This window comes from Phodopus roborovskii, unplaced genomic scaffold (assembly GCF_943737965.1).
Source record: "Phodopus roborovskii unplaced genomic scaffold, PHOROB, whole genome shotgun sequence".
Taxonomy (NCBI): domain Eukaryota; kingdom Metazoa; phylum Chordata; class Mammalia; order Rodentia; family Cricetidae; genus Phodopus; species Phodopus roborovskii.
In genome coordinates this window covers 37,100-54,305 of record NW_026125341.1, presented here as the reverse complement: position 1 = coordinate 54,305, position 17,206 = coordinate 37,100, and the positions used below count along the sequence as shown (strand labels likewise).

The window sequence follows — 17,206 nt, the reverse complement described above, 5'->3', positions numbered from 1 at the left end:
ATTTTCCAGATAGGATAGGAACTTTTCCCATATGAATTAATAGAGGCTATGACTATATAACACAAGACATGCAGAGGATCAAGCAAGGCAAATTTCTTACCATGGATGATGGGGAAGGGGTTCACAAAATCTTACACTTAGCTGATGAGCTATCAATAATTGATGATTGCTTAAGGAGGGATTCTTTAAGATTGCTACTTTTGAGTGACTATTCTATGCTACAGTAGTACAGTAGCTACATATAAGTGCCAAGCAGGCTAAAGGTGAATAAAAAAAAAGCAGGAAAAACACATTAAGTTGGGGTAAGGTAATGGAAGACATTAGAGGAAGTTAATAGAGATTTGTATTATTAAGACAAATTAATTTTATGAGGCACGCTTTTACCAAAGGCACACTTTGGTAAAGACATATCTTAGATGGGAAATGGAGCTGTATGTTCTGAAATTGACCATGTTTGCCATCCATCACACAGGAAGAAGCTGTGCAAGCACTGGAAGGAGAAAGGAACTCAGAAAGTGCTGTGGGAATGGCTAGTGGGATGATCAACCCATTGTCTTCTACTCTGAGAAGCACTTAATCTTAAACACCTTTGTCCAGGACATGATGAAGTAAGTTTCTCTTATTTGAAACTGAGTTGTTTTGGTTAGTATATGCAGCTTTTCCCTTCCAAGTAAAATATGAATGATAAACTGATTTTTCACTTTGACCAGTCTGTAGCACTGTGATATTTGCATTTATTTTCATTGCCATTGTCTCCTTATTAAAATTTTCCCTTCATCTGTAGGATGAAATCTGGGTACCATGCTCTTATATTCTTTCTGTCCCCTATTGCAAGAAAACCCCTGAGTAGAGTAGCGGCTCAATATAGATGTCACATTTAAGGATGGACAATCTGCAGTCTTATATTTTCTGTTCATTGACCAGCTGTGACTCTCTGTATTAACAACCATCTCCTGATGAATGACGTTCACATGGCTTTAGAAAGAACTTACTGTAGTTAGTCTGATAAATGCACAAAGTATAAAGCTACCATATAAGTGTTTAGTTTTATAACTATAGATGAATGCATCCACAGCATAGTTAATATCAATATGGGGTAATTAATTTGAATATGGTTACCTCTGCTCAAATTTCAGATACTGACCTAGCACAGTTGTGACATCCCCTTCTCTTAGTACATATGTGACCACTTCTACTGGTGATGTTTGACATGTTTAAGCAGTTGATAGTAGATATGTAATAGAGGAGTCAAACTGAAAATCAAACATAGTAACTTCAAGTATGAATGAGTGTACCTCAAGCAACTGCTGTTCCACTGAGCAGAGAGCACAATCAAATAATAAGTGACTCTGCTCTGATGTGGTTAGTTAGTGAGGGTAAAGAAGTCATGCACTAAATACATCCAGGTGATGCTGTACACTGAAAAAGGTGAAGCGATATGGCACACTGAACACAGTTGGGTGATGCTGTACACTGGACACAGTGGGGTGATGCTGTGTACTTGGCACAATAAGGTGATGCTATACATTAGACACAGCAATGTGATGCTGTATACTAGATGCAGCAGGGTGAAAGTGTACACTGGACACAACCAAGTGATTCTGCACACCAGACACAGCCAAGTGATGCTGTACTCTAGACACAGAAAGATTATGTGATATGCTAGACACAGTGAGGTGATATTGTACACTGTACACAGAGAGGTGATGCTACACACTGGACACAGCCAGGTGATGCTACTCATTGGACATAGCCAGGTGATCCTGTACACTGGGCACAGTCAGTTGATGCTGTACACTGGATATACTTAGGTAATACTTCACACTGGACATAGCGAGGTGACTGTTCTTAAGATTGCAGTAGACTAAGACTTCCTTCAAAGTCTGAAAATATTAGGGCTGCATCCAGAGTCTGATTCACAAGCTCTTCATAACCCCTGTTTGGCTATCAGCCTGGGATGGCAGAGCAAATGGAGTTAAGAGAGATGCAATGTCATAGCAAAGGCTGGAAGATTAAGCTCCCAGACAGGAATCCAGAGTCCCCCTGATGTCCCAAAACAGGTGATAGAAACCTGCGGGACTTGCTTCACAAACCACAATGGTTCTTTGAATAGTCCCACATCTTCCAAATGGACTGCCATCCATCTAGTACATGTGTAACTATGTACTGTTCTGGATTTGTGTCTAATTGAAGAACTCCCTTCTGGCATATGGATAACCATGTCTTCTTTAGCATGCATTTAGTTACGGCTATTCCTGTGGAACAGATAAATGATTTTAAAGATTATTTATTTAAGTACAATCCACTAGCTGTTTTTATAATCCAGGGTATTGCTACAGACAATGGAGAGATAACTACCCTTCTAACCATGAGCTGTGTAGTGCAGTATTAATTTTAAAAGGTTAAAGATAACTGCTTTTGTATTTTCTGATTCTGCTCAATGTTTATAGAACCCCCCCCCCCCGCAATCAATTTTTCTTCCCTACCATACTTTTCCTACAGCTTTCCATAATCCCATACAGACTTCAGCAGCACAAATGCCAAGTGGTGATTTGTTCATGGCAATTTGTTTCATTGGTAATCTCAAAAGATGGTGCAAAGGCAACAATCAGGAATTCGAATCTGCAGTTTTCCTGATTCTTAGCTCAATGTTCTCTCATGACATCATGTCTGTGTAAACAAAAATATATCCAGCTAATAATACAGCATGTAAACTTCAGAACACACTGGCATTTCTCCAAAGTCAGCTGTGCATGATTCAAATACATTGGCCTGGTGTGCCACACCATCTGAGGACTTGGCTTTAACTCACACTTCAAGCTTTTTCTTTATCACACAGGAAGCTTACATGGTCATACTTTTCAAAGTAAACATATTTTCCTACAATTCACCCTCTGCATATGTCTTCTATTAACCATACTGTTCCATCTACAATGCTTCAAATGAGTGGCTTCTTAGACTTATTCTACCTTTCCAAACCTTGCCAGCCAGGAATGTTCTCTAGACACGTTTTTGAAGTTGTAGACACTACTGAAATGGCTCTTGTAACATTCCAGGTGCATTGTCAGTGTCTTATCTCATCCATTAGAGGCAGAGATTCTAACACAGCTGGGATCTTGCAACATTCAGCACATCAAAACCAGGTCATCATAAATATCTGATTGATGGTTGAATGTAGGGAATTGAATTCTGGTCACTGAGAAAAGGGAGCAATGAAGTCAAAGCAAAGTAATTACAAAACTCAGGATATCTGAGGTGGCTAGTGAGAACAGAGAGGGCAGTCCAAAACGAGCCTTCAGGGGAGACATTTAAGAGACTTGTATGGTTATCCTGGTGTAAGCAGATAAACACTCTCAGTCTAGTCAAACTGGGGCAGGAAGGGAAGAAACATATTGGAAACCATTTCTACCCATGGCACAGTGCAAGCAGGAGATAAGAAGCAGAGTTCCATGTGGGAGGCTGAACATGGTGGCACTATAGACAAAATGGGCAGTCTATCAGCTTGCTAGAGACTGCTCTTCATGTTCCTATAAAGTCTGACCGTTTTATGATAACTGCATATTTTCATTAATTTGCTGAAAGTGTTTGGGCTTCCCTAAGCAGGGATATCCAAATATCTAATCTGTATTCCCAAGAACTTCTATGCTGTCTCTGGTTGCCTCAGAGCTCTCCAAGACTATAGAGAGAAAGCAAAGTCAGCAAATCCCTAGCACACCCAGAAACTGAACTGCTCAGCCACCCATCTGGACTTATTTTAAATGTGCTTGTTTAGCATTAACATGTCTATCACATGGGCGATTTTCATGCAGTGTATAAGATAGAGTGTCGTGTCTGAGATGCAAACCCATACTGTCATACTGTGACTAAACACCTCAACACACACACACACACACACACACACACACACACACACAAAACAACAACAATAACAACAACAACAACTTTAAGAGAGAAAAAGTTTCTTTGGCATTGATTGGAGCCATCTCAGTCAATGGGAATTTGCCTCCATTCTTTCAGGGCTGTTAGGGAAAATTCAAGGAAGGGAGGTATAGTGCAGTTCAAGGGGCTATAAATATGACATGCCCTTCATAGGCACACCCCTTCTCTTGAGCAACTTTTTCCAGCATCTCTCAAAATGGTGCCATCATCTGGAACCATGATTATCTCATATTCAAACCAAAATTCAAACCTTTGCCATATATGTGTAGTTGTGTTACTATAGTGTAAATATTTTGTGTTTGCATGAACATGTGGTATGTATGTGTGAATGCTTGAAGAAGCTTGTTTACTACCCTTCTCTGTTCCTCTGCCTCCTTACTCTTTTGAAATAATGTTTCTCACTGAAGCTAGAGCAGGGATATCCAAATACCTAATCTGTATTCCCAAGGACTTCTAGTCTGTAAGGACCTGAAGTTCTTCTGTTTCTACCTGCCTACAGTACTGGTGTCTAGAGGATGGAGGTCACATTCTGGTTTTTAGATAAGTGTAAAGATCTGTATTCAGGTCCTTGTGCTTGTACAACAATGACTCTTAGCCAGTGAGTCATCTCCCAAGTCCCATCAATGAATTCTTTTAAGTGAATAAATGAATAAGTAAAAGAGAAGTATGTGCAACAAAGGCCTTACTGTTCTGCATTACCCATACCATTTACAATATGCTTTGTAATTGTTGGCTTTATTTTTTGAGTTTATACTATAATTATATCATGTCCCCCTTCCTTTCCTCCATCCAAACACTCCCATGTACCTTTCCTTGCTCTCTTTCAAATTCATATCCTACTTTTTAAATTAATTGTTGTTATATACATATATGTATATGTGCACATATTCCTAAATACACACTCAGTGTGTAAAATGCTACATATATACATTCTCAAGGCTGATCACTTTGTGAGGGATAGCAAATCAATGTGTTCTTCTCCTGGGAAAGATTACTTACCCACTCTTAGCATTCCTTAGCTGCCTATGGTTCTTTGTATAAAGTTCATATCTCCTGAGCTATCTCTGGTGCCTACTATTAGCATATCTGTAGTTGTCCTTGTCCAGTTCATATTTAGGCAATCATGTAGTAAGTATTTATTAGTATCAAGTCTGAAAGACTAGAAGACACATACTCATACCAAACTTACTGATCCTTACACTCTATGTGACCCTTCTGCAATGCTCCATGAGCCTTAGATGTATGAGTGTTTTATAAATGTATTCATTAAGACTGGACACTACAACACTGCATTTTGTTTGGTTGTGGTTTTCTATAATGGCCTCTGTCTGTTACAAAGAGAAGTTTCCTTGGTAAGGGGTGATGACTTCAGTTAACTGTGAATGTAAGGAGAAATGTTGAAAATGTAGTTTGTGACTTTGCTGGTTTGGTTTAGTAAGACAGTTGTAGGTTATTCTCCAAGATCTAAACCTACATTATCCATGGATGGTTGACTACTTTCTCTCTTGCTGAGTGGGTCTTTTTTCTAACTAGAAAGGTATTGGTTATAACCAAGATATGTGTGTTACTATTGCCCCCTTAGGGATACTATGCCATGCTGATCATTGTTGGGGTTTATAGGTGTCATAGCTGAGGAGGACTCTTGGTTACTTCCCTTCTTTAGAAGCTACCATGACAGCATATGGTTCCATGAATGACAATTCCCTGGGATGAGGTTCTCATGTCAGTGTCAGCTTGGGGGCCTCTGGGGCCTGTATCTGAATTGCATGGTGGCTCCATAAACAGAGACTTACCTTGTGCCTCTGTGAGGCAACTGATGGCAATAACAATAGACTGTAATGTTTGGGGAGTCTCTCAGAAAATTCCCACCAACAACTCAAAAGAGGGCTTCTAATTCCTTGTGTTGTGATTTGTTAGACCATTTGATCATTGTGGGGAGCATTGCTAGCACAGGTAAGAAAATTTCACTTAAAATGCATATGCATATTTATACCTAGACTTAGATGTATTATGGTTTCCTTACGGGTAATTGAGAGAGGAATAGAAGTGCATACAGGTGATCTTGTCAGGGAAATAGGAAGGGCACAGCTTTATTTGGGACTGGAAGGGAGATTAAATATAGAAGAAGAAGGTAAATGGCAGGATAGGTACCTGGAAAAGTCATAGGAATCATGCTATTAAAGATCTACAATATTGTTTTAAAAAACAACTTTTCCTAATGAGTACTCAGGCCATGTAACATTGGACAACATGTTAATCCGATCTCCTATATGTTTCTCATTAGCAAGGACTCTTTTCTTACAACAGCCAACAAACACCGAGGCTTGTGTTCGGAGCAGTAGCCAGACCCTCTTCTCCTGCAGTGTTTATAAAATACTTCAGCATTCTAGGCAGGTCTCTTGAAAATATTTATGCAATGAACAACTAATTTTTCAAGATAGTTATGGTTATACATATTGGTCAGGGGATATCCTAAACCCCAAATAAACTGTCTTATTTTAGATATGTGGTATGACTTTCCAATCACTGCAGCCACCTTCTTACTGAGGTACATCAAGATAAATAGAGCAATATCCATATTTTACAGTCTATAAAATTCAAATCCTGCTTAAAAAAAGAGAGTTTACACACATTTCATATACCAGCTACCAAGTTTATTTATCAAAATATATTTATACAATATGTGCATTGTAAACTTTGGAAATAAGTGTTAGGGTCTGGACAAATATTTATTATCAATATTCAAGCAGGAGTGAGCACCTATCAAAATATTTTGTGACAGCAATTTTAGTTCATGGGACAGTGCCACATAGTGCAACCCCTGCCCAACTTTAAGAAGGTGTTGTATCCTTGGGAGTCAAGCTTTCATTTCCTTCTTCTGAGTGATTTTTCTGAGCTCTATCCAAGAGTTACATTCTCATTCTTTTAGCCTTAACACCCCAAACTTTGAGATGTACTTTAAAATAATGTCTAAATGTGAATTTTTCACTTATAAAGAAGTATGCATATTTGATATCACATGAAATTTACAGTTTTGAAGGTTGTGTTCACTATAAAATCAACCAGAACCTTCAGTCAAGGCACAAGGGAAGAACACAAAAACAAAGCTTTAGGAATATAGTCGGTGAGGGGCTAGAGGAATGGCTTAGTGGCTGAGAGTGGCTGCTTTTCCTGAAGAGAACTGGGTTATTGTTCCCAGCATTGCTTGGGATTCCAGCAGAGGACTGGAATTTTGTTCCTAGCATTCCCATAATACAATTCAGAGCCATCTGTAACTCCAGCTCCAGGGCACCCAAGAGTCATGTAAACATTCTAATATTTAAAAACAAAACCACAAATACAATAAATTGGTTTAAAGTATTACTTATTTTGAGATAAAGTCATATGATTGTGTTAAGATTTTCCAACATTCGTTGGTCCTTTGTGAGGTTCTTAGCATGTGGCTGGAGTTTGAAACCACTTCTAGTATCTAAGACTGGGAGTAAGCTACATGACAGGAAAACAGGTGATATCCACATCTGCCCCATATCAAGAAGTGCAGAATAGTACTCAGTTCAAAAACTGGAGCAAGGAAGTAGAGTCTAGATACAAAGAATATGTGTGGAGATTGGGGCTGTTGTAGAGGAAGCAAGTTAGCAAGTGTGAGGAATGGATGAGTCCTGATGCATGAAGTGTGCAGTCGTAGTTCATCTCAGTCTCCTCAGGACCTGTTGGTGAAGAAAGCGTTGTCCAAGTAAAAACCCCCAGTACTTTCCTCTATGATTTCATCTCCACAAGACAGAGTTAGGGTTCTCCACTTTCACCGAACCACCTGAGGCAGGTTGGAAGAGAATAGCAAGCTCCAGGCACTTGGTCACTAGCTATTTGCTTCTTGATATACTTCTTGTGAGCCATAAAAACAATTTAAGCATGGAAATAGCAATAGCCTAGTCTGTCATATGATGCCAGGCATGTACAAATCTCAGACATGACCACAACCAGACAATGACAGAAGTCACATCAGGATAAATGAGAGTAACACTCCAGCTAAGAAGCAGATGTTGGACGCATTATGCAATTCTTTGAGATGCAAATAAATCCATTCACATTTTTATTTTCTTTTAGTGTTTGTTAATGTTATGTTGTTTAATCTAGAAGAATGTTATCAAGGTAATCAAAGCAAAAATATTAAAATAATATAATCACAGCAATAAATGTAGATTAACCCCGGTTATTTGACAACTTAATAGACAAAGGTTTCTCTGGAATAGAGCTGCCATTAGCATTGTATGGATTTTACCCATGAGCCTGGAATTCCACTCCTGGGCTCCTTACCATCTATTTTCTAGAACTTGTCAAGGGATGCTAATACTATAACAGACAGTTTAAAACAGCCAAGCTGGAGGATCATAGCAAGTTAGATGAAAGGATGAAAATAGGAAGTGTCCAGAGTGAGCTCACCTGTCTTATGTGGTACCATTATTAATATGCTCAGGACTGCATGGAAGTGCTCCTCTTAGACCACAGGAAAAAGTGAGGTTATGGGTCATATGATTTAGTCTCATGACTGTGTCATATTTGGTTCAGAAAGCTGGGTTTACTCTGGGAACCCTCAGGCTTAGCCAAACCTGAGGATACCTTGACACCAGTAGAGAAGGTAGTATGTATCAGCTGGGGCTCCATGCTGTTGTTATTGTATTCTGGACCATTGCAGATATGAAACAATTAGACCCATATAGAAAGATCTTAATTTTAATGAATACCAATAAGACTATAAACGATGTACATTTTATTATATACACCATGATTTATTTCATTTAATAATCATGTTCATCAATGAAGTATGACATATAAATACTATTTTTAAATAAGAAAGCTGAGACTCCAGTAACTACTTTTTTTAATTGATCATCAAACCAAAAATAAAGAGTAAGAGTTGAGATGTGGCTCAGTTTGAAGTATGAAGATTTGTGTTAAGATCCCTAGCACTATGTAAAAGCTAGGCACACCTAAAATGCCAGTGCTACTGGTGTGGAGATAGATATTCTAGGGGCTAGACTGCTAACCAGTCTAGCCAACATGTTTTATTCTAGGTTCAGCAAGATACACTGTCTCTAAAAGTAAGGTTGAGATAAAAAGAATAATATCTCTGGCCTCTACATGGAAACAGAGAGATGGACATGCAAGCACAATACCCCCCACACACACACACAATCACACATAATAGACACAGGGAACGACAGATAGATGGGCAGATGGAAAGAAGGAAGAAAGGAAAGGAAGGAAAGGAAAGAGGAAGGGAAGAAATAATGAAGGAAGAAAGCAGAAAGCAATCGCAGGCCAGAGGAAAGTGCCCATCAACCAGCAAGAAAGTGCACAGCGATTCTCTGTAGTAGTGATCCCTAATTTTTAATGAACTAGAAGAAGATCCACCATAAACCTATAATATCTCTTTAGGACAATCAGCTTGATCCCAATTTTATTTCATTCTTATAAATAAACTTATAGCCATGGCAGGCTCAGTCCTACCCCTGTTTGTAAATTGCTTAAACATCCAAAGTTGGTGATTACCAAACTGGCTTTCTATGTTTCATTTGACTGATAACATACTTCCTTGCTTACACATTTTCTTTGTTAGAATGAAGAACCCTGACATATCCACTGTTTTTGCTGCACTATTTGACTGGACTCCCTAAAACAAAGTGGATACATATTGCTCCTTTTAATTTTCTGTTAGGAGCTGCCAATCAGCTGCTGTTTAGGGTGAACAGTTATTAGGTAGAAAGATACTAGCTTCATAAAGCTATATGAGAAAGACATATTATTTCAACTGAGAGGTTGGCTTAATAGTGTCAGAACCATCAAAGTTACCTTTATTTCTTCATGGTTTTGTTGCTGCTATTGTGTACAAATAAAGTTCAAACTAGAATTTCCAAAACTGACTCAGTCTCTGGATAAAACCTATGACTAGCCTTAATCCTCAACAGTCCTCCAAGCCTCCAAAGTGGAAATACCTTCAGAAAGTAGATGTTTAGAAATATTTAGGCAAAAAGTGTAATATCCATTTGGCTATAGAGCTACGATAGTTTTTCCACTTCTTCATTTGATCTGCTTTACATAAAATAGACAGCTCTGAAACATTATTTTCTGCACAATGCATTTTTCTAAATCGACCAATATTATATCAGAATTTTATTTGACATTTGTCTAGCTGTCTCAGTGCAACAACAGTGATAGCTTGTTACTTAAATGCTATGAGAACACTTCTCAGTGCAATATACCCATGCAGGTACTTAGAGTAAGATGTGCTGTTGGCACTGGTTGGGCAGATGATTTTCCATGGAAAGAGATGTTATTTGCAATATGCTAAATATTTCCAAATTATATCACTTCAAGCTGTAGCATGCTTTGTGGTCCTTGCAATCAGTCTTCATGTTGAACTCATAGCTCAGCAACTGAGAATAACTGAAATAGAAGTCTTTCGTGAATGGAAGTTCTAAAATACATGGAAGGACTTCCCCTAGTAACTCAGAATGACAGTTCATAAACTTCTTTTCTGCACTGTAAATAGAAGCAAAATTATTACTAAAGATAAATATTACTTAGAAAACAGAAATATAGAAGAGCTATGAAAGTCAAGGTAAAATTTACCCTAGCACGGAGGGATTCAGAGGAAAAGATAAAATAGGCAGCTTTCTCGAGGTGCCACACCCTTCTTCTCTTCTCCCATTCTTGTAGTAGTTCTTCAACCTCTCTCTCACTACTCACCTATTTGTCTCTTTATCTCTTCTCTCTCTTGCTTTGCTCATTCTATCTCTTTCTTATCTCACTCCCTGCTCTCATCACATTCTTCTCTTGTCTCTCTTCTTGCCCACTCCACTTTCTGTTGATCTGCTTACTTTCCTCTCTGTATTTTTAAGGCTCTTCTATTCTCTGTGTGTCACATATTTGAAGAGTATGTGGGGGTGTTTCATTTGTTGATCAATAGACGTACTGCATAAATGGAAGTCACATATTCTTCCTATTCTTTTTAATTTTTCTGTTATTTTGTTTTATGTTGTGAATATTTTGCTTACATGTGAGTCTTGAGGATCATTTGTGTGCCTGTTGCCCACTTAAATTAGAAATGTTCATCAAATCCCCTGTATCGGGAGTCATGAACACAGTTGTGATCCACTATTCAGATGACAAGAATTGAATCAGAGTCCTCTGCCATAACAAGTGGTCATAATCCCTGAGCAGTCCCTACAGCTTTTTTTTTTTTAATTTAATAAGTAGAACCACAAATCTCCATTATCAACACCACTTGGCGAGTAAGTGCCAGATCTACTTATTCACTTGCCTATGCATTTACTCAAGCAATTATTTTGTTCATGTAAGACAATATACACCTGTTTTCTTAGCTGGAGCTACATAGGGAGACCCTGAATCAAGAAACCAACAATAAACCACAATAACAACAAGAAAGCAAAATTCTTTTGGATACTTACAAGGAGATCGTGTTGAACACAATGCCACAAATCCTGCCCCTGGGGAGATGACATGTGTCAGGGAGAAGTGAGACAGCAAACACATAGTACATCACAGGGTGTGTTGAATAATAGGGTAGACAGAGTGGAAGGGGACACAGATGATCACTAAAGCTATGCAAGTCCTTCCTATGGAAGTGGCAGCAAAGACCAGAGAAAAAGGAGAAATGGGACTGGAAACAAGAAGACCTAATTCTGAGGAGACACCCACCCGCCACAATTGCCTTCAATCCCTTCACTCTGTTTATGAACAGAATGCTTGTTTGCTCTTTTTCTTTCTTTTATGATTTTCTTTTTTCTCTTAAGAAATCCCGTGCCTCTTGAAATGTGAAATAGGTGAAGGAAAATACAGTTCGGGACCATTAATTGTGCTTTCTTATTGAGTATATAAATTTGATGTCAAACGGGCCTGGTGGAATGGTATATATTTATTTCAAAAATATCATTTCTTTGAGGCATTGCCGCATCATCCTATTGATTTAGGGATTGGGGTGATTGTGCCTCATGCTTTTATGAAAGGCAGGCTATTAACAAACTAAATTGAAAAACTAGTGAGTCTGACTTTCGGGGCCCAATCCAGCATGCTGCCTGTGCAAGGCTTAAATGGGAAAATACTGTAAAAAGACTTATTTTAATGCTGCAGACTATTCATTGCAATCCATAAACCTTATTTGCTACGGAGAGGGAAATTCTACAAGATAGAATTCTCATGCTTGGGCAACAGTCTCCCTTTGCTTTCTCTTCCATCCATTGCAACATTAATCTTCTGAGTTTAGAAGCTGACCCTCTTTGACCTTGTTGGACAGTAGGATTAAAATCCTGGGTAAGCCAGAATAGCTTGAGATACCCAAAGGAACCAGGTTGCTGATGTAGACAGGTCCTAGAATGATCCAGAATTGAAGTTCTTGATGTGAAACTAAAAGATTAAACATAGATTGTGGAGGCTAAATATCCTTAGACGTTTTAACAAGTTCAAACTCTTGTTTCACAGAAAAAAACCAAGGCACAGACAAGGGATGACAAGGTGACATTTGCCCTCTATCATTGTGCCTACTGAGGTCCCAGAGCTATTTTCCATCTACCTTGTTAACTCCTTTCAACCCTGACTCCCTATGACCCAAGCACCATGGAGGATGGCCCAGGTGAACACTTGAGACAAATCTGGAAACTTTAGTACAGCAAAATAGCTCAATGCAATGAACTCACAAGGAATGTACCAGGCTTTTCATCAGAAATGAAGGAATTCTAACTGTTTCTCCTACCTGCTGTGCTGGTGGAGCTCATTTGATGACTTTGTTCCTCTAGTAGCAAGTGCCTTGATACCATCTATGGTACCCATATACCTGAAAGGCAGGTATTCACCTGAAAGGCAGGTATTCGCATGAAAGGCTCTTTGACACAGGGTACTTTTCAATTGTGCAAAGGATTCAACAGTGTAATGTTTCTTCTGATGACAGAGTAAAACCTTAGCTACTGCATTATGCTTTAAACTCTGTATTGTTACAAATAGGCATTGAAAACCAGTTCTATGCTCATACAGATCTTGTTACCAAGCATATGGAAGGCAGACAACAGTGGCCAGGATCCTGATTTCCAGTCCTTGTTTTCTACTGAGAGCAGCCCTGATGAGGGAGAACAGGTGAGGCCAGCTATGGGCTTTAGAAACTAGGAGCTAGAAGAAAGGAAGCAAGGCTGAAAAGCCAATATACTGGTTGAGCTTATGTAACATTTTGTGTAGGTACTATTTCAGGCCTTCTTATAACTTAAAAGATAAGCAGCAGGTCCAGTAGAGCCGCTGAGCCAAAATTACTCTTTCCAAAGAGCTTGATTAGAAGAGAGTCTTCAACCCATGTGGCTGTGATTGGGTCTGTAAGCAGTAGGACACTGGAAGAAACAGAGCCTCATGTGATAAATAGTATAATGGGATCTTGAAAGGAAGAGAAAGCCTTCCCATTAAATACCCAGAACAAAGACATTTTCTGACTCTTACAGGATTTTAGAGGCCTGCAACAGCCTGATTCCTTGTGATCTCAACTTGCCTGGCTTACATACTAAGGGATAGAGAAACTGGCTTTAAGTAGGACTCCTATGTACTTTGTAATAGAGCATGAGGGCCGGCAAGCCCACATACCACATCATATTTTCTTGGCAGCTTTCTGTCTCAGAGACATAGTCGCAGCAGCAGGGTGTGCCCTGACTTCTTCAACAGAATGAGAGACACCTAAAGGGCTTGAGGTAAGAATCAAAGTAAGATTACCAGGTGTTAAAACATATGGGTCAATATCATTAAAACATTAAAACACCTCTCCCTTCACTTTCTCCATTTCCCCCTTCCATTTCTTTACTTCCTTATCTCCAGTTCCTTTAGCATTTTCTCTGTTTTTCCTATATTGACTGACACATTACCTAGTCACTGCAGGAAACAGGCCTCTGTGAAAAGAGCTCCCAAGGCAGCCAGGGCACTTCTGCATTCTATAAGGAGAATGTCATTCCTAAGAAGGGTACAGAGATGGCAGAGTCTTCCTTCCTTAAGGAAACTCACTCTGAGGTGCCCCTCTCTGCTTCCTACTCCCTGGACCATGGTTGACTTTGGGCTTTGATGCTGTATGAGATATGAGTCCCTTCTGTACTTCTCGTGTTCTGTCATTAAAAAAAAAAAAAAAAAAGCAGGTTATCCCATTACCCTGCTTTTTCAGTCACATTCTTTTAAGGGAGAAAGCCCTTTCAATTCCTCATTTTCCCACATGGAATTTTTATCTTATTGCTTCACCCTCTTCCTGTCTGTTCTACGTTTTCCTTTCTTCCTGCTAAAACTCACACTCCTTTCTCATTGCTGGAATTTAAAATGACTGTTCCAACTAGACAAAAAGAAATCCAGTTTCTATGCACAGACAGCCTTCAGACTGATGGTCCCATTACATTAGCATACAATAAAAGCCAGCAGGGGGTGCATTGGCACGCTGTTATCCTGGGTCTCTGTGCCCCAGGGATGCTGAGAAGGTTCCCAGTGCACAGCTCTTCTCTCTGGTAATGAGGCAATTGTACATGCTGGTGACAGCTTCTTGGCCTCAATGAGAGCTGCAGCTTTTGTGGCAGGGGAATGCAGTGAAGGTAGGTGTCACATGATCCCAGGCAGGGTTGTTGGTTTCCTTAGTTGCATTTTTATTCTCCAATTGGCCTAAAGGGTTCATGAAACTCCTCAGCCTTTGCTCTTTGTCTAAAGTGGAATATGTTGTGCTAGAAGGAATGGTTTCCAGACCTGTCTTATTAAAATGTGGAAGCAGTTCTTCAGACATATGCAGAACCCCACCTGTTGGTCGATCATGTATGAGGAAATGGAGTGCAGTTTCTCTAGGAGGGCATTTCCTCTTCTTGTAGTAAGAACATACAGTACCAGGTCTTCATGGCTTACATACCAACTGTTGAGGGTCATAACATGATCTCCTCCTCCCCAGTGGAATCACCAGGGCCTATAGCCTGAACTCTGCCATCACCTCCAAAATGTATCATGTTTAATCTTTCATGCTAGCCCTGTATGTCACTAGAGTCTCCAGACTGTAAGTTTGTTTTCTTGGTAGCGATGGTAGTAGTATTAGTAATGTTTTTTTTTTTTTAGTTTGCTTTTATTTATTTATTTATTTTTGTCAAATATGTGATAAAAGAATGAAGGAGTTCTAATTCCTGAAACACACAATCATGCACAAACACACACACACACACACACACACACACACACACAGAGGGACACACATACATGCATGCATGCATGCAAACATATGCAATACAGAGACAACTCCTGTACCTGGGCCTTGAGTTCTTGCTCCATTTACACAGCTGAAGCCTCGAGAAGAGAGAGCAAAGGGCCTGGATATGGGATATCATGGTCCCTTTTATATGTCCTCACTCTCATAAGAGGGAATGAACAGGAGTAAGTAGATTAGGAGTTTATGAAAACAGAATGAGGCTGTAACCCTCATATCTTGAGGACAGTTGATAAGTGGGTACCCCTGTGACACAGTGACCCAGCTGGAGAGTACTCCTCATTTGGCACTGTTCTCTCCCTTCCTCCTTATTCTGCTGGACCCTCCCCCCCAACACACAGAAGCAAGTTCCCTGAAAAGCAAATAGTGTCTCACAGCCTCTTCTTCCCAAGAGCTTTCTGGAAGCTAGATTACCAAACACTACCTAATGTGGTCTTAAAACTCCCCAGTGGGTCAGCTCTTAACAAATAGAAAGGAATGTTTAAGAGCTGTGAAGCTATGGTTAGAGGTCAGATATCCCCTGTCACAGATGTGGACCAGGTCTCCAGTGGCTTGTTGGAGGAAAGGATGGTGGTTACTGTTCTCAGATGTCCTCAAAAAATAATGTTGTGTTTGCCTAGCTGTTTTGTTTCTTCTTCCAAAAGGATCAAATAAAATGTCTTGCAACTCCTGTGAGCCCAAATTCTCAAGATTCCTCTTTTCTGGAGATTGTGGTTCCTTATAGTCATAAATTCTTCAATATAATTTTAAAATCTTCTCCTGTGACTCTCTTCTTGCCATATTAGCTTCAGGTTTGTCCAAGACCATATCAGGGACAATGGTCTTCTCTCAGTATTCATATTCTCCATAGTGATATTCTACAATATTGCTGGATCAATAACCCCTGGAGCTATCTAATGTTAAAACCTCCATGCCCAAATGCTAGTCTTTCAAGTCCAATTCATGCCCAGTCACAACTTCCAGTTTAAATCTATCTATTCTTCCCCCAGGTCCTTTGTAAAGCATATCTGGTGTGCTTCATAAACCATACTGTGCACTTTGTATCTGACAGCTCTTATTTTAATACAACATTTCAGCATTTGTTTGTATACTTAATAAAAATCAGAAGGTATTGGACAGACAAGTTTAAATGTTCATTTGGTATATTATGTTATCTAATAATTTATTTCTGAGCACTCTCGTATCAGCTTTAGGTGAGGATGGTAATCCCTTCATTCTTCTGTTATGTATATTTAGGGAAAAACATATGAAATGGTGCAATGTAGCTCTCCATAGCAGTAAGAGCTTAAAATTTAACTTGGATTGTCATGCTTCCCTTTGATGTATCTAATGTTAATATGTACTGACTACAAGGGGCTCTCTGATGATAATAAATTTTATAGTCCTTAATATGTTCTTTAAAAAAATATTTTGTTTTTAATGAGTGTATGTGCTTTGCCTGTATATATGTCTGTATAACTCCTACATGGCTGGAACTATTACAGGCCAGAGGAGGGGCATAGGGAACCCTAAAACTGGAGTAACAGAAGATTCTGAGCTGTCATGTGGGTTCTGGGAATCTAACCCAGGTCTTTTTAATGAGCAACGGATGCTTTTAACTCAATAAGCAATCTCTCCAACCCCTTTTGAAATAGTCTAATTCACTTAAAATTATTTCCCAGTCCCTCATGTTCTCCTCTCCACTACTGACTATGCATCTCAGTTAGAAGTCCTGGGCAGTCTAAGAGACCTCTGACAGTGGAACCAGGATGTATTCCTGGCGCATGTAAGGACTTTTCCCATGGAGGGATTTCCCTTAACCTAGAGAAAGGAGGGAGGGCCTAGTCCCTATGCCAAATGACTTGACAACTTTTGATCATGCCCCCTCAAAGGCCTCACCCACCCTGTGGAGTGGGTGGGGAATGGGATGGGAGGGGGGTGTCTGGAGCATGGGAGGATGTGAGGGAGAGGGAACTGGGATTGATATGTAAAGTAAGAAAAAAGAATAAAAAAGAATAT

General features: G+C 39.4%; 1 pseudogene; it reads left to right on the top strand.

Moving 5' to 3' along the window:
* Window positions 1–17,206, top strand: part of LOC127214269 (zinc finger HIT domain-containing protein 3-like) — a 32,982-nt pseudogene that overhangs the window by 3,934 nt on the left and 11,842 nt on the right.